At 56.0% G+C, this 14,581-nt stretch overlaps 1 long non-coding RNA gene across 1 annotated transcript; it reads left to right on the plus strand.

Annotated features, from left to right (window-relative positions):
- The first annotated feature begins 307 nt into the window (after positions 1-307).
- Positions 308-3,752, plus strand: LOC137456142 (uncharacterized). The gene is made up of 4 exons (XR_010990963.1): positions 308-547; positions 1,092-1,265; positions 1,510-1,669; positions 3,130-3,752. It is a non-coding gene; the product is annotated as an uncharacterized lncRNA (long non-coding RNA).
- Positions 3,753-14,581: the final 10,829 nt, after the last annotated feature.

Below are 14,581 nucleotides of genomic sequence, written 5' to 3' on the forward strand. Positions count from 1 at the left end.
GCTTACTCCTGTTTGGTTTTATTCTCCTGCATGAATTGTCAGTTCAAAGCACTCGAGAGAAATGGTGTGATGGCTGTGCTGCCAAGCATCAGACTGGGGACCGAAAGACAACCTCCTGTGGATCGATGTACCGGGATATTCCAGGAACCTCTGTGCTGCCACAGACCTGGACTTAAACTCGTTCCAGATGCCGCGGTGTGTTCCGCATGACAATCGCACTCGGCACGTGAAGAGTGGCCAAGAGACTTCCCTTGTTACCTTTGTGGAAGGCTTTTGTGTGTCCCCCGGCCCCGGGGGCCGTGTTCCTCTCGGGCAGGCTGCGGACGAGGCTGCCCTCGGCAGCAGGCGTGCCGCAAGCGGAGCGGCGAAGCTGTGTTCCTGGCAGTTCTCTCTCCGCCTGGATCAGGACGAAGGTGCCGGCCGACAAGGACTTGCACTGACACAGGGTCAGAGAGCTGAGAGCACCAAAGGGTTTAATTGGTGAGAGCAACAGACTTGGTTGCTGCCACCCGCTGCTAAGTGGCCCCCACGTGGGGTTTGGAGGCAGGTAAAGGTTTCTTTTGGCGTGTGAAGGGGTTTTGTGGGCATCTAGAAGGGGTGTGGAGCCCCCTGAAAGGGTCTGGGATAGTGTCAGGGGGTTCTGGGCTGGTCCACCAGCGGGTCTGGGGACATTGGAAGCATCTGGGGGTACCTAAAGTGGAGCTGGGTGTTTCAGATGGGGGGTTTGGGTGCAACCAAAGGGGTTTTGTGGGCATCTAAGTTGGAGAATCTGTGGGGGTCCTGAAGGAGTTGGGGGGTTCTCAGTGAGGTTTTGGAGTCTCTATGGAGTCCCTGTTGTATCTTGGGTCTGCTGTGGGATTGGTAGTGACTGGGTGCTCCGGTTTTGGTGGCTCCAGGGCAGCAGGTACCCACAGGGCTGTGCCTTGCTTTATGTTCCCCAGCTGTGGGCCAAGCAGGAGCCCCAGGGGAAGGGAATTTCAGCATGTGGCGGGTGATAGTGGAGGCGACTTCCTGACAAAATGGCTTTGGGGGTTTGGTTAGGTCTTGTTTTTATGGTTGACTCACTCTTGCTTTCTTTCCTTTTTTTTCAGGGAGCTTAACTGCTTTGCCTGAGGACCAGTTGCAGATTTGTATTCGGCCTCAGCCACAAGCCCTGACACGGAGCGGGGTGCTTTGGTGTCAGAATGTGGAGCTGTTGGAAACCCAATTGCTCACTGAAAAAAAGAAAAGGAATAATTTGTCATAAAAAAATCCCCACAGTTCCTGTAAGCTTTCGAGTTCCTACTTAATAATATAAAGCAGTTTGTGGTTTGGTTGGTTTGGTTTTTTTCTTGTTGTGCTGCAAAGATTTTGATAGGAATTTCTAGGTATTAACTACAGCCAGAGCAAGCCTCTACTTGCCCTGGGAACGCAGTGAAAACCTTTTGGGAATTGGTTCTGCTCTGTTACTCCTCAAGCTATGAGCAGACACACAGGCAGTTGTTAACAGAGTTTCTTTGTGCATTCCAGGTCCGGTGTGTTCAGACCGGCAGGATCTTCCTGGGCCATCCGATTACGGTTTCCGTGGACACTTTTCAGCCCTTACATCCGGTTTGCCGACAGAGGACGTTGGTTTGTGGGCCCTGGCAGCGACAGTTTTCCAAAGAGGAGCTCTAAGGCCAGCTGCAAGGTTAGGTTTGGATTCTCCTGGGGTGCCTGTGCTTGAAAGCCCCCCAGAGGCCGTGCAGAGTGGTGCTCGCAGTAGCTCTGTGCAAGTCTGCCGTGGGCTCAGGAGGCCAGTATCTAGAGAGAGGGAAGGACAGAGACACTTCTAAGACAGTTTTAAAGAAATAATTATGAGAAGAGGCAAATTAATTCTGGGGACTCATGTGATAGATCTGTTCAAGAGAAAAAAAAATGAAGGAGGTTTCTGACCATAACCAGGCTGACAAAGCACAGTAATGTGGTTTCCTATGGGATTCAACTCCTCCTGCATTGCACAGGACACTTCAACAGCTGTCCCGACAAGCTCTAAGTAATGAACTTAATCCACCCTGTGCGAGCAATGGGGCAAAAGATTACAAAATCCATGTATGCAGTTGAGATGTGTTACGTTGGGACGCCCAGGATAGAGCTCATCAAGCTCTCCTAGTGTTTAGACGCAAGATGGAAGAAGGAAGGGGGAAGACAGAGCAGAAGGTCTATTTAAATATGAAACTCCTAGGCTGAAAGAAAAGAAAAACATTTTAAAGAGCACTCAGTGAGACTCTGTCACCAGCATAGCTAATCACAGAATCACTGAGTGTTAGGGGTTGGAAGGGACCCCAAAATAGCATCCGGTCCAACCCCTGTGCCAGTGCAGGATCACCTGGGGCGGGTTTTGAATGTCTCCAGAGACTCCACTAACTCTCTGGGCAGCCTGCTCCAGGGCTCTGGCACACACAGTGAAAAGGTTTTCCCTTCTGTTCCTGTGGAACTTCCTCCTTTTATTCGTCGGACGCAGCGAAGCCGCTGGGTCGTGTTGCTGCGGCAAGGTGACCCACCCTGTAGTTCAGGGCCTGGGTCTGTGCCTTCATGGCAGCCTGTTCCCTTGGCACCCTGTCAGCTTAACAGCCCTGTGCTCGGGGTCTGTGTGACGAGTTGTGGAGCCCTCCATCCCCCTTCTGTCCCCAGCAGCAGCCCAAGGTCCCTGGAAGCAGGGCTGGGGAGGCTGCTTTAGGCAGCTAACAGGAACCAACCTTGCCTGGCCCTTAGGGGGCTGAGGTCAGTCCCTGGGCTCCTGAAGAGGTGGTGTTGCGCTGCTGCCAGGAGGGCCGGCCCGTAGGTGGGGCACGGGCCAGAGCCTGTGGCTCTCTGTGGGGCTTTTTGGGAGTGCTGCTGAGGCCTCACTCTGTCCTGTTGGCATCCTGTGTCAGGGTAGCCAGATCCTAGGCCTGATGTCTATCGTTAGCTCAATCGCAGAATTTGCTCGTCTGCTGTTCCTGTCCGTAAATTTTTGCCAGTGCTTCTGTAATAAAAAGGTTTTTATTTCTCCTGTAACTTGCAAGCTGGTGACCTCCTTAGGAGCACCACTGTGTTGTTCACAAAGTTCTTTGCTGTTGCAAAGCTGGGAGAAGTGTGAGGTTCAGCTGATGAAGTTTCTCTCTTTAGGGGTGTCTGCTCAGCCGTCCTCTTCCTGGATCTCGGAGCTTTGTCTCTCCCTGTTTGCGGTGCCCCGACAAGGACTTGTGCCGACACATCCTCGGGAAGCTGAAACCACCAAAGGGTTTAATGGGTGAGAGCAAAGCTCAGCTGTGTGCTGAAGCTGCAAACCTTGCCCAGAAGGCTGTCCCCGGCTCGGGGTGATAAAAAGAACAGGAGCGTAGCCGCTCGGCTGTCTTTCCTTCTGTGATGCCACAGCGGGGTGGGCGAGGATACAGCAGAGGAGCAGTGAGGGAGGGGTGAGGGCAGCCTCCCACAAAGGCTGCTTGCAGACCTGAAATGCCAAATGTTTGAAATGCCAGGACGTTCTTGGAGGGGAGGGAAAGCCCCGGGCAAGTGTAAGAGTGAGTGTGAGGTGTTCCAGCAGAGGAACAGCGGTGCTGCTTATTGAGAGATTGCAGAAGGGCAGTGATTTGTGTGCAGAAAGGCCTTGACGTGACCCCCCTCTGTTCTGTAGAAAGGCTTCTAGAGGAGAAAAGCACATCCTGAGCAGAGCCACGGGGGGGTGTGGGGTGTGGTTTGAAGCAGAAATAGCAACTGTCTCTCAATTAAAACAGTGGATTGTCTTTCGTGTGTGTGTGTGGTGTGCTGTTTTTTCATTGACTGGAAAAAGCTCTGCAGGGAGACCAGCTGATCTGCTCCCGAGGCACAGCAGCACCGGACCTGCTGAGCGCTGGGGGCCTGTTAAGGAGGGTCTGCTGTCATCTGAAGTGGGCTTGGGGGTATGAAAGGGGAATTTGGGGGCATGTGAAGGGTTCTGGGAGCATCTAGAGGTGTCTGGGGACCTCTGGAGGGGCTCCTGGGTCATGTCTGGAGGGTCACGGAGGAGTGGGGGGGTCTGTGCCTCAGTGTGGTTTCGGGGTCTCTGTGTCAGGTCCCCACAGCGTGTGGGTTGCTGTGTGGCACTGCTGGAGTCTCGGTGTCCCTAGCGCCCCTGGCTCTTCTGCTCACTGCTCCCACCTTGTGGGCACGGCCAGGTACTGCTTGCTGTCGCCTGCTGCCAAGGGTGTGAGTGGCCTCTGCAGGGAGGCGCAGAGAGGTATTCTGGGGCGTCTAGAGGGGCTTTGTGGGCATCGAGAGGTGTCTGGCGGCCTCTGGAGGGTCTCCGGGGGGGTCTCTGGAGGGTCCTGAAGCAGCTGAGGGGGCGGGGAGTGGTGGTGTTGTGTTAGAGGTCTCGGGGGGGTTCCAGGGTTTGGGGTCCCGCAGGATTGGGGTGGTCTCACCCCGGTATTGGGTGTCCTGCAGTCCCAGGGTCCCCCAGCCACATCTCCCCCGGCATCTCAAGGCGAGCTGCGAGCACCTCAAGGGCCTTAGAGGGTGAGAAAGGAGGGCTGGGGGCATGTAGACGGAAGTGAGGGCACCAAGACGGCACCGTCCTCCCCGTGACAGCGCCTGCCCTTCCCAAGATGGCGCCGCCCTACCCGTGACAGCGCCTGCCCTTCCCAAGATGGCGTCGATCTCCCCGTGACAGCGCCTGCCCTTTCCAAGATGGCGTCGCCCTCCCCGTGACAGCGCCTGCCCTTCCCAAGATGGCGCCGCCCTCGCCCCGTCGGCTCCGACCTAGCCAGCGTAATCCTCGTCCCCTCTGCTTTCTCCGCTCCGCATCAGCGAGCTCAGTGTGGACTCTGCTGCTCTCTGGAGTTGCTCTGTGCCTGCTGCAGGACTCTGCTATGGGTTTGAGGGTGGGCGGCAGCGAGGGGGGGGGCCGAGAAACACCAGCGGCGGGGGGGGGGGGGTGGGTGTCGATTTGCCGCGGTCGGGAGCAGTCTACTCCCAGTTCACGAGCTGTTCTCCTGTCTCTCCCAGCTCTTGCAGGCTGACCCCAATGCCCTCAGACTCGCCCAGCGATCCCAGGGTGAACCCGGCAGCACCCAGACTCGCCCAGCGATCCCAGGGCGAACCCAGCAGCACCCAGACTCGCCCAGCGATCGTCACGTGATTAGGGGCCGCGCAAAGGAGGGGCGGGGAGCAGAGAAAGCGGCGGCGGCGCCCAGCCTCCAGCCACGCCCGCTGGAACATGCTTTCCAATTAGTACGCTACCTCTTAGGTTTCCAACCTGGGTATTCAAAGAACGCCGAGGAAAGTGGGGGCAGGTGCTTTTGCCAGGCAGCCTCCAATGAGCAGGCCCGGGGCAACGAGGAGGTGGCAGCAGCCAGCACATGCAGGCATTTCCTGGGGCTCAGTGAATGTTTAGAGCTCAGGGGCTCAGCCTGTGCTTCCGCTTCCTTTTCTTCAGCACAGGAGTTCGGTTTGGCTGTCCAGAGCCTTGCTCTGCACCCGAATGCCGTACCGAGCGTGAGGGAAAGATGAAGCAACACCCACGTAGGCACCCAGGGAAAAAGCGGAGGTTGTCTTAGGAGCCGGTTTGAGACAAAATTCACCCAACTCCTTCTGCGGTGGTGTACGGGAAAGAGTCGGTAGGGGAAGCCGCAGGACAGCCTGCAGCAAAGCTCAGGACTTGTTCCCTCGCCTCTGCCTTCTGCACGTCTCCTCGTCGGCCGCCTGTGAGCGAGACGCTTCACCAGCTGGCTTGTTTGAAATCAGCAAAGTTATGGCATGGAAGTTATCTGGTAGGAGTCGTTGCTAAACAGATGCAGTTGAAGCTTTGTATCTTCCGTTCTCTCTACTAGTTATTCTAATCTTGCCCTGTTGGTTTAGCCCATCAGTTTTCATGTTCTCTTCATCTATTAATAGCAGAAGAAAGGGCCCCTTGATTCCAGTATTTCTTGCTGTAGTTCAGAGGTAGAGTTGGCTTTCCCTCTGACCTTTTATACTTTTACTTTGTGTTAAGTGGAACCCAAAACTGAATAGGATACTTTGTGTAAAGCTTGAGCAGCCCTTAACTTTCGAATTATTATACCGCATGCACTACTGCTTTGCAACATTCACAGGACTGTGGTGGTGTCAGATAGTTCACTTGCATTTAGTTCCTCAGGGCCCAGGCCTTCCTTTGGGCTGATGGTCTTGGCCAAAGCTGCAATGTTCAGTCCTTGCTGTGAAAGGCAGGAGGTGCTGGCTGGGCAGTTTGCTTTATTTTGTGCCTTTTTGGGGGCGACTCAAAGGGAGTGGGGGGCTTGTGGGTGGGCTGGTTCTGCCACGTGGGGCAGGGGGCTGCTGCAGCAGAGGAGCAGGTGAGCGAGGGCTGGGGGCCCCCCCCTAAAGTGCTGAAAATTCTCCGAGGGGACCACACTATCTTTAAAAGTGTAAGTACTGGGGTGAGGCGAGGCGGAGGCAAACCTCTGGTTTGCAGCTGGAGAGGGAGGGCTTGGAGTGACTGGTGCGTAAGAAAGCTTTGGAAACGACCCCTGTCTGCCCTCTCTGCTTCTAAAAGGCTTTTAGCATTGGAAAATAAAAGCCAGGTGGGGGCCCGGCTGCTGCCCACGCCCAGGGAGGTGCTCAGTGCTGCCACCCGGTGTGTAACGGCCGGCAGTGCAGCCGTGCCGCGGCGTGTGCCGCCCCGTGGGAGCTCAATGCTGCCACCCTGTGTGTAACGGCCGGCAGTGCAGCCGTGCCGCGGCGTGTGCCGCCCCGGGGGAGCTCAATGTTGCCATCCGGTGTGTAACGGCCGGCAGTGCTGGCGGAACGAACGTTTTTCTGACAGCTCTTGGAGGAACGTTTCTGTACAGGTGTTCCCCAGGGCTCCTCAGCTGCTCAGAACTCAACGTGTTGTCTTGGAGGGGATTAAAACCCATGGAACGCTGAGCGTGAGGTCACAACGCAGGCACCGCCCCCCCCCAGCGTGGCACCGCCCCCCCCAGCGTGGCACCGCCCCCCCAGCGTGGCACCGCCCCCCCCAGCGTGGCACCGCCCCCCCCAGCGTGGCACCGCCCCCCCCAGCGTGGCACCGCCCCCCCAGCGTGGCACCGCCCCCCCAGCGTGGCACCGCCCCCCCCAGCGTGGCACCGCCCCCCCAGCGTGGCACCGCCCCCCCCAGCGTGGCACCGCCCCCCCCAGCGTGGCACCGCCCCCCCCAGCGTGGCACCGCCCCCCCAGCGTGGCACCGCCCCCCCAGCGTGGCACCGCCCCCCCCAGCGTGGCACCGCCCCCCCCAGCGTGGCACCGCCCCCCCCCAGCGTGGCACCGCCCCCCCCCAGCGTGGCACCGCCCCCCCCAGCGTGGCACCGCCCCCCCCAGCGTGGCACCGCCCCCCCCAGCGTGGCACCGACCCCCCCAGCGTGGCACCGACCCCCCCCAGCCTGGCACCGCCCCCCCCCCGCGTGGCACCGCCCCCCCCCAGCGTGGCACCGCCCCCCCCCAGCGTGGCACCGCCCCCCCCAGCGTGGCACCGCCCCCCCCAGCGTGGCACCGCCCTCAACAACATGGCGCCAGATGCTTAAAGTGGCTCAGTGCAGGGTTGTGGCTGCTAGAGGTTGGAGCTCTTCTGCTGTGTCCCAGGTCAGTGCCAGTCTCTGCTGCTTTGGGGGGTTTCTCTATAGCAGCCGCTGGAGCTGCGCGGGGCTTGGGGGGGTGGCCACCGGCGGGGCAGCGCGGGGCTTTGGGGGGGGGGGGGAGGGGGGCGTGTCCGGGCTTGGCCGGCGGGGCTCTGCGGGGGTGGCGGCTGCTGCCTCAACCGTACCCAGAGGCCCCGTGGGAGCTCAATGCTGCCACCCTGTGTGTAACGGCCGGCAGTGCAGCCGTGCCGCGGCGTGTGCCGCCCCGGGGGAGCTCAATGCTGCCACCCGGTGTGTAATGGCCGGCAGTGCAGCCGTGCCGCGGCGTATACCGCCCCGGGGGAGCTCAGTGCTCAACCCTGTGTGTAATGGCCGGCAGTGCAGCCGTGCCGCGGCGTATACCGCCCCGTGGGAGGTCAGTGCTCAACCCGGTGTGTAATGGCCGGCAGTGCAGCCGTGCCGCGGCGTGTGCCGCCCTGGGTGAGCTAATTTCTGCAGCCTAACTGCGCTGAATGCTCGAAAATTCTTAGGGGAAGAGCGGAGGGCGGAGAGCTTGACTCGAGCGTCGCTATGGATCCGGCGCCTGCGCCCTAGCCCGGCTCTGCTCGCGCCAGGGGGGCAGCGTCCCGGTGGTCGCTATGGATCCGGCGCCTGCGCCGCAGCGGGTCCGGTCCCGGTGTCGCTGCCGGCCCGGGACTCCCAGGTGTGTTCCTTCCGGCGTCTGAAGGTGGTCTGGGGCCATCGGCAGGGCTTTTGGGGGTGACGGAGGAGGTCTTGGGGACACCTAAAAGGGTCTGGGGATACGTAAAGTTCTCGTGGGGCCATCGGAAAGGGTCAAGGGTCGTGGGGAGGCAGCTGGGCACCTCCGACGGACCCTTTGGGAGGTCTCTGCAGGCTCCCGTGGGAGCTGGGGGTGTCTCGGGGTGGGTTTGGGTTTGGGTTTGTGCTGCAAACAGCGTTGATAATGACTTAGAGAAAGACACACAAGAGACTCAGTAAGTCTCTTGTATCGTGCTTCTATTCTGGCGCCTGACACAGGTAGGATCATTTCAAAAGAGCTGTGTGTCTTCAGAGAGGTTTGGGCAAACTTTTATACAAAAAGTTATCTGTCTATAATGACAGAGGTCCAGATGCTGCCTATCTATACAAAGCTTATCTCTCTAAAAGAGCAGAAGTACACATATCATGCAGGTGTCCTTTATCGTATACAAAGGAGCATCTTGTCCAAGACTAACAGAAGTGAATCACTGACAAATCCTGTTATTCCTTCTCTATCCAAAGGCTGTCTGCCAACCCCTCTCCCCCTCCCTGCGTCCCAGCATTTCAGCTAACAAGCGGAAAATTCTTATCAACTCTGTGGTTCTGTTAATGAGACTTTTCTGTTCATCAGTTCCCCCCTTTCTCACAGCCAACAGTATATTCCTATACTATATTTTCTTAAGGCAAACTTTGGACCCAGGCTTTCTGAGCTATCTTTCCCATGCTGACACTTGTGGAAGGTACTCTCAGATGTAGTCACCCAGTCTGATGCCCCCCAAGTCCAATTCATTGAGGCTTCCCCAAATAAAGGGGTCCTCATTTGGCCTCGAGGAAGTTCAGTGCATATCCAACAGTTAGAGAGATTAGTTTGCAAAGCCAATTCTTGCCTAACGTGTAAGTACATATTGCCTTCCCATCCCTCAATTTCCTTGCTGTGCTGCAAAGATTTTGATAGGAATTTCTAGGTATTAACTGCAGCCAGGGCAATCCTTCAAGTGCCCTAGGAATGCAGTGAAAACCTTTTGGGAATTGTTCCTGCTCTGGTACTCCTCAAGCTATGAGGAGCTCTTCAGGGCAGCTCCAAGGTTAGGTTTGGATTCTCCTGGAGTCTCACACAGAACGAGTCTCACGATTCCAGTGGTCTCATTTCATAGCTGCATTTTCTTCTCTCTGCCTAGGTGACAGGACGACCTCACTAATGAAGAGAGATAGCCTGAGCTCTGCAGGAACCTTGAACCCAAGCAGCCAGTGCCTTCTGTGAGTACAAGCTGTCCTTGTTCAACGTGGAACTAGTTGAGAGCTGAAGCCAGACCACGCCATAATTCCCTCAGCTTCCTCTTCTGCAGATTAAACAGTCCCAGTTCCTTCAGCCACTCCTCGTAAGGCTTGTTATCCAGACCCCTCACCAGCTTTGTGGCCCTTCTCTGGACTCACTCTCTCACAAGGGGTGTCCTGGGGAACACCACTTGTGCCCGGCCGGCCACCGGCTGGGTTTAACTCTGTTCCCCACCGCTCTTGGGGCCCAGCCATCCATCCTGTTCTGCTGTCCAGCAGTCCCTTTGAAAAACAATCCATCTGAAAAAAGAAGTAGCAGAGAAGGAAAGTTGAAGCTGCAAGGATTGCAGTCCCCTCAGTTCTGGTTGTAGCCAGGTGGGGGTTGGTCTCTTCTCCCAGGCAAGCAGCACCAGAACAAGAGGACACAGTCTCAAGCTGTGCCAGGGGAGGTTTAGGCTGAATGTTAGGAAGAGGTTTACAGCTTGGCCGAAGACTCTTCTGATCCCTGTCTTCTGGTCGTGACCAGCAGCGTGCACGGGTGGCCAAGAAGGCCACTGGCAACCTGGCCAATATCAGGAACAGTGTGGCCAGCAGGAGCAGGGAGGTCATTCTGCCCCTGCACTTGGCACTGGTTAGGGCACACCTTGAGTCCCGTGTCCAGTTCTGGGCCCCTCCGTTTAAGCAAGACGTTGAGTTGCTGGAAGGAGTCCGGAGAAGGGCAACAAAGCTGGGGAGGGGTTTGGAGCACAGGCCTGTGAGGAGAGGCTGAGGGAGCTGGGGTTGCTTAGCCTGGAGAAGAGGAGGCTCAGGGGAGACCTTCTTGCTCTCTGCAACTCCCTGAAGGGAGGTTGTAGCCAGGTGGGGGTTGGTCTCTTCTTCCAGGCAAGCAGCACCAGAACAAGAGGACACAGTCTCAAGCTGTGGCAGGGGAGGTTTAGGCTAGAGGTTAGGAAGAGGTTCTGCACAGAGAGAGTGATTGCCCATTGGAATGGGCTGCCCAGGGAGGTGGTGGAGTCACCATCTTTGGAGGTGTTCATGAGGAGACTGGATAGGGTGCTTGGTTGCATGGTTTAGTTGATTAGGTGGTGTTGGATGATAGGTTGGACACGATGATCTTGAAGGTCTCTTCCAACCTGGTCCGGTCCATTCCATTCCATCACCATCTAATCAACTAAACCACGGCACTGAGTGCCTCATCCAGTCTCTTTCTAAACACTTCCAGTGATGGTGACTCCACCACCTCCCTGGGCAGCACATTCCAAAGGCCAACCTCTCTTTCAACCTGCTCTATTCTATTCTATGAAGACCTTCTTCCTAACATCCAGGTTTAATTGGTGAGAGCAACAGACTTGGTTGCTGCCACCCGCTGCTAAGGGGTCTGAGTGGCCCCCTAATGGGGTTTGGAGGCAGGTAAAGGTTTCTTTTGGCATGTGAAGGGGTTTTGTGGGCATCTAGAAGGGGTGTGGAGCCCCCTGAAAGGGTCTGGGATAGTGTCAGGGGGTTCTGGGCTGGTCTACCAGCGGGTCTGGGGACATTAGAAGCGTCTGGGGGTACCTAAAACAGATCTGGGCGTATCAGATGGGGGGTTTGGGTGCATCCAAAGGGGTTTTGTGGGCATCTAAGTTGGGGAGTCTGGGGGGGTCCTGAAGGAGTTGGGGGGTTCTCCTCAAGCTATGAGCAGACACACAGACAGTTGTTAACGGACTTTCTTTGATCATTCCAGGACTGGTGTGCTGGGACTGGCAGGGTCTTCCTGAGCTGTCCACGTACAGTTTCTGTCGACACTCTTCAGCTCGTACATCCGGTTTGCTGACAGAGGGTGTGGGGTTTGTGGGGCCCGGCAGCGAGAGTTTTCCAAAGAGGAGCTCTTCAGGGCAGCTCCAAGGTTAGGTTTGGATTCTCCTGGAGTCGCACACAGAACGAGTCTCACGATTCCAGTGGTCTAATTTCATAGCTGCATTTTCTTCTCTCTGCCTAGGTGACAGGACGACCTCACTAATGAAGAGAGATAGCCTGAGCTCTGCAGGAACCTTGAACCCAAGCAGCCAGTGCCTTCTGTGAGTACAAGCTGTCCTTGCTCAACGTGGAAGTAGTTGAGAGCTGAAGCCAGACCATACCTTAATTCCCTCAGCTTCCTCTTCTGCAGATTAAACAGTCCCAGTTCCTTCAGCCACTCCTCCTAAGGCTTGTTATCCAGACCCCTCACCAGCTTTGTGGCCCTTCTCTGGACTCACTCTCTCACAAGGGGTGTCCTGGGGAACACCACTTGTGCCCGGCCGGCCACCGGCTGGGTTTAACTCTGTTCCCCACCGCTCTTGGGGCCCAGCCATCCATCCTGTTCTGCTGTCCAGCAGTCCCTTTGAAAAACAATCCATCTGAAAAAAGAAGTAGCAGAGAAGGAAAGCTGAAGCTGCAAGGATTGCAGTCCCCTCAGTTCTGGTTGTAGCCAGGTGGGGGTTGGTCTCTTCTCCCAGGCAAGCAGCACCAGAACAAGAGGACACAGTCTCAAGCTGTGCCAGGGGAGGTTTAGGCTGGATGTTAGGAAGAAGGTCTTCATAGAATAGAATAGAGCAGGTTGAAAGAGAGATTGGCCTTTGGAATGTGCTGCTCAGGGAGGTGGTGCCCAGGGAGTCACCATCACTGGAAGTGTTTAGAAAGAGACTGGATGAGGCACTCAGTGCCGTGGTTTAGTTGATTAGATGGTGTTGGAATGGAATGGAACGGAATAGAATAGAATAGACCAGACCGAGTTGGAAGAGACCTTCAAGATCATCGTGTCCAACCTATCATCCAACACCACCTAATCAACTAAACCAAGCAACCAGGCACCCTATCCAGTCTCCTCCTGAACACCTCCAAAGATGGTGACTCCACCACCACCCTGGGCAGCCCATTCCAATGGGCCATCACTCTCTCTGTGCAGAACCTCTTCCTAACCTCTAGCCTAAACCTCCCCTGGTGCAGCCTGAGACTGTGTCCTCTTGCTGGGCCTGGTGATGATCAAAGTTCTTTTCCAAGCTGCTTACTCCTGTTTGGTTTTATTCTCCTGCATGAATTGTCAGTTCAAAGCACTCGAGAGAAATGGTGTGATGGCTGTGCTGCCAAGCATCAGACTGGGGACCGAAAGACAACCTCCTGTGGATCGATGTACCGGGATATTCCAGGAACCTCTGTGCTGCCACAGACCTGGACTTAAACTCGTTCCAGATGCCGCGGTGTGTTCCGCATGACAATCGCACTCGGCACGTGAAGAGTGGCCAAGAGACTTCCCTTGTTACCTTTGTGGAAGGCTTTTGTGTGTCCCCCGGCCCCGGGGGCCGTGTTCCTCTCGGGCAGGCTGCGGACGAGGCTGCCCTCGGCAGCAGGCGTGCCGCAAGCGGAGCGGCGAAGCTGTGTTCCTGGCAGTTCTCTCTCCGCCTGGATCAGGACGAAGGTGCCGGCCGACAAGGACTTGCACTGACACAGGGTCAGAGAGCTGAGAGCACCAAAGGGTTTAATTGGTGAGAGCAACAGACTTGGTTGCTGCCACCCGCTGCTAAGTGGCCCCCACGTGGGGTTTGGAGGCAGGTAAAGGTTTCTTTTGGCGTGTGAAGGGGTTTTGTGGGCATCTAGAAGGGGTGTGGAGCCCCTTGAAAGGGTCTGGGATAGTGTCAGGGGGTTCTGGGCTGGTCCACCAGCGGGTCTGGGGACATTGGAAGCATCTGGGGGTACCTAAAGTGGAGCTGGGTGTTTCAGATGGGGGGTTTGGGTGCAACCAAAGGGGTTTTGTGGGCATCTAAGTTGGAGAATCTGTGGGGGTCCTGAAGGAGTTGGGGGGTTCTCAGTGAGGTTTTGGAGTCTCTATGGAGTCCCTGTTGTATCTTGGGTCTGCTGTGGGATTGGTAGTGACTGGGTGCTCCGGTTTTGGTGGCTCCAGGGCAGCAGGTACCCACAGGGCTGTGCCTTGCTTTATGTTCCCCAGCTGTGGGCCAAGCAGGAGCCCCAGGGGAAGGGAATTTCAGCATGTGGCGGGTGATAGTGGAGGCGACTTCCTGACAAAATGGCTTTGGGGGTTTGGTTAGGTCTTGTTTTTATGGTTGACTCACTCTTGCTTTCTTTCCTTTTTTTTCAGGGAGCTTAACTGCTTTGCCTGAGGACCAGTTGCAGATTTGTATTCGGCCTCAGCCACAAGCCCTGACACGGAGCGGGGTGCTTTGGTGTCAGAATGTGGAGCTGTTGGAAACCCAATTGCTCACTGAAAAAAAGAAAAGGAATAATTTGTCATAAAAAAATCCCCACAGTTCCTGTAAGCTTTCGAGTTCCTACTTAATAATATAAAGCAGTTTGTGGTTTGGTTGGTTTGGTTTTTTTCTTGTTGTGCTGCAAAGATTTTGATAGGAATTTCTAGGTATTAACTACAGCCAGAGCAAGCCTCTACTTGCCCTGGGAACGCAGTGAAAACCTTTTGGGAATTGGTTCTGCTCTGTTACTCCTCAAGCTATGAGCAGACACACAGGCAGTTGTTAACAGAGTTTCTTTGTGCATTCCAGGTCCGGTGTGTTCAGACCGGCAGGATCTTCCTGGGCCATCCGATTACGGTTTCCGTTGACACTTTTCAGCCCTTACATCCGGTTTGCCGACAGAGGACGTTGGTTTGTGGGCCCTGGCAGCGACAGTTTTCCAAAGAGGAGCTCTAAGGCCAGCTGCAAGGTTAGGTTTGGATTCTCCTGGGGTGCCTGTGCTTGAAAGCCCCCCAGAGGCCGTGCAGAGTGGTGCTCGCAGTAGCTCTGTGCAAGTCTGCCGTGGGCTCAGGAGGCCAGTATCTAGAGAGAGGGAAGGACAGAGACACTTCTAAGACAGTTTTAAAGAAATAATTATGAGAAGAGGCAAATTAATTCTGGGGACTCATGTGATAGATCTGTTCAAGAGAAAAAAAAATGAAGGCGGTTTCTGACCATAACCAGGCTGACAAAGCACAGTAATGTGGTTTCCTATGG

This window comes from Melanerpes formicivorus, unplaced genomic scaffold (assembly GCF_026170545.1).
Source record: "Melanerpes formicivorus ecotype bairdi unplaced genomic scaffold, bMelFor1.0.p_v2 SCAF_117, whole genome shotgun sequence".
NCBI classification, from domain to species: Eukaryota; Metazoa; Chordata; class Aves; order Piciformes; family Picidae; genus Melanerpes; species Melanerpes formicivorus.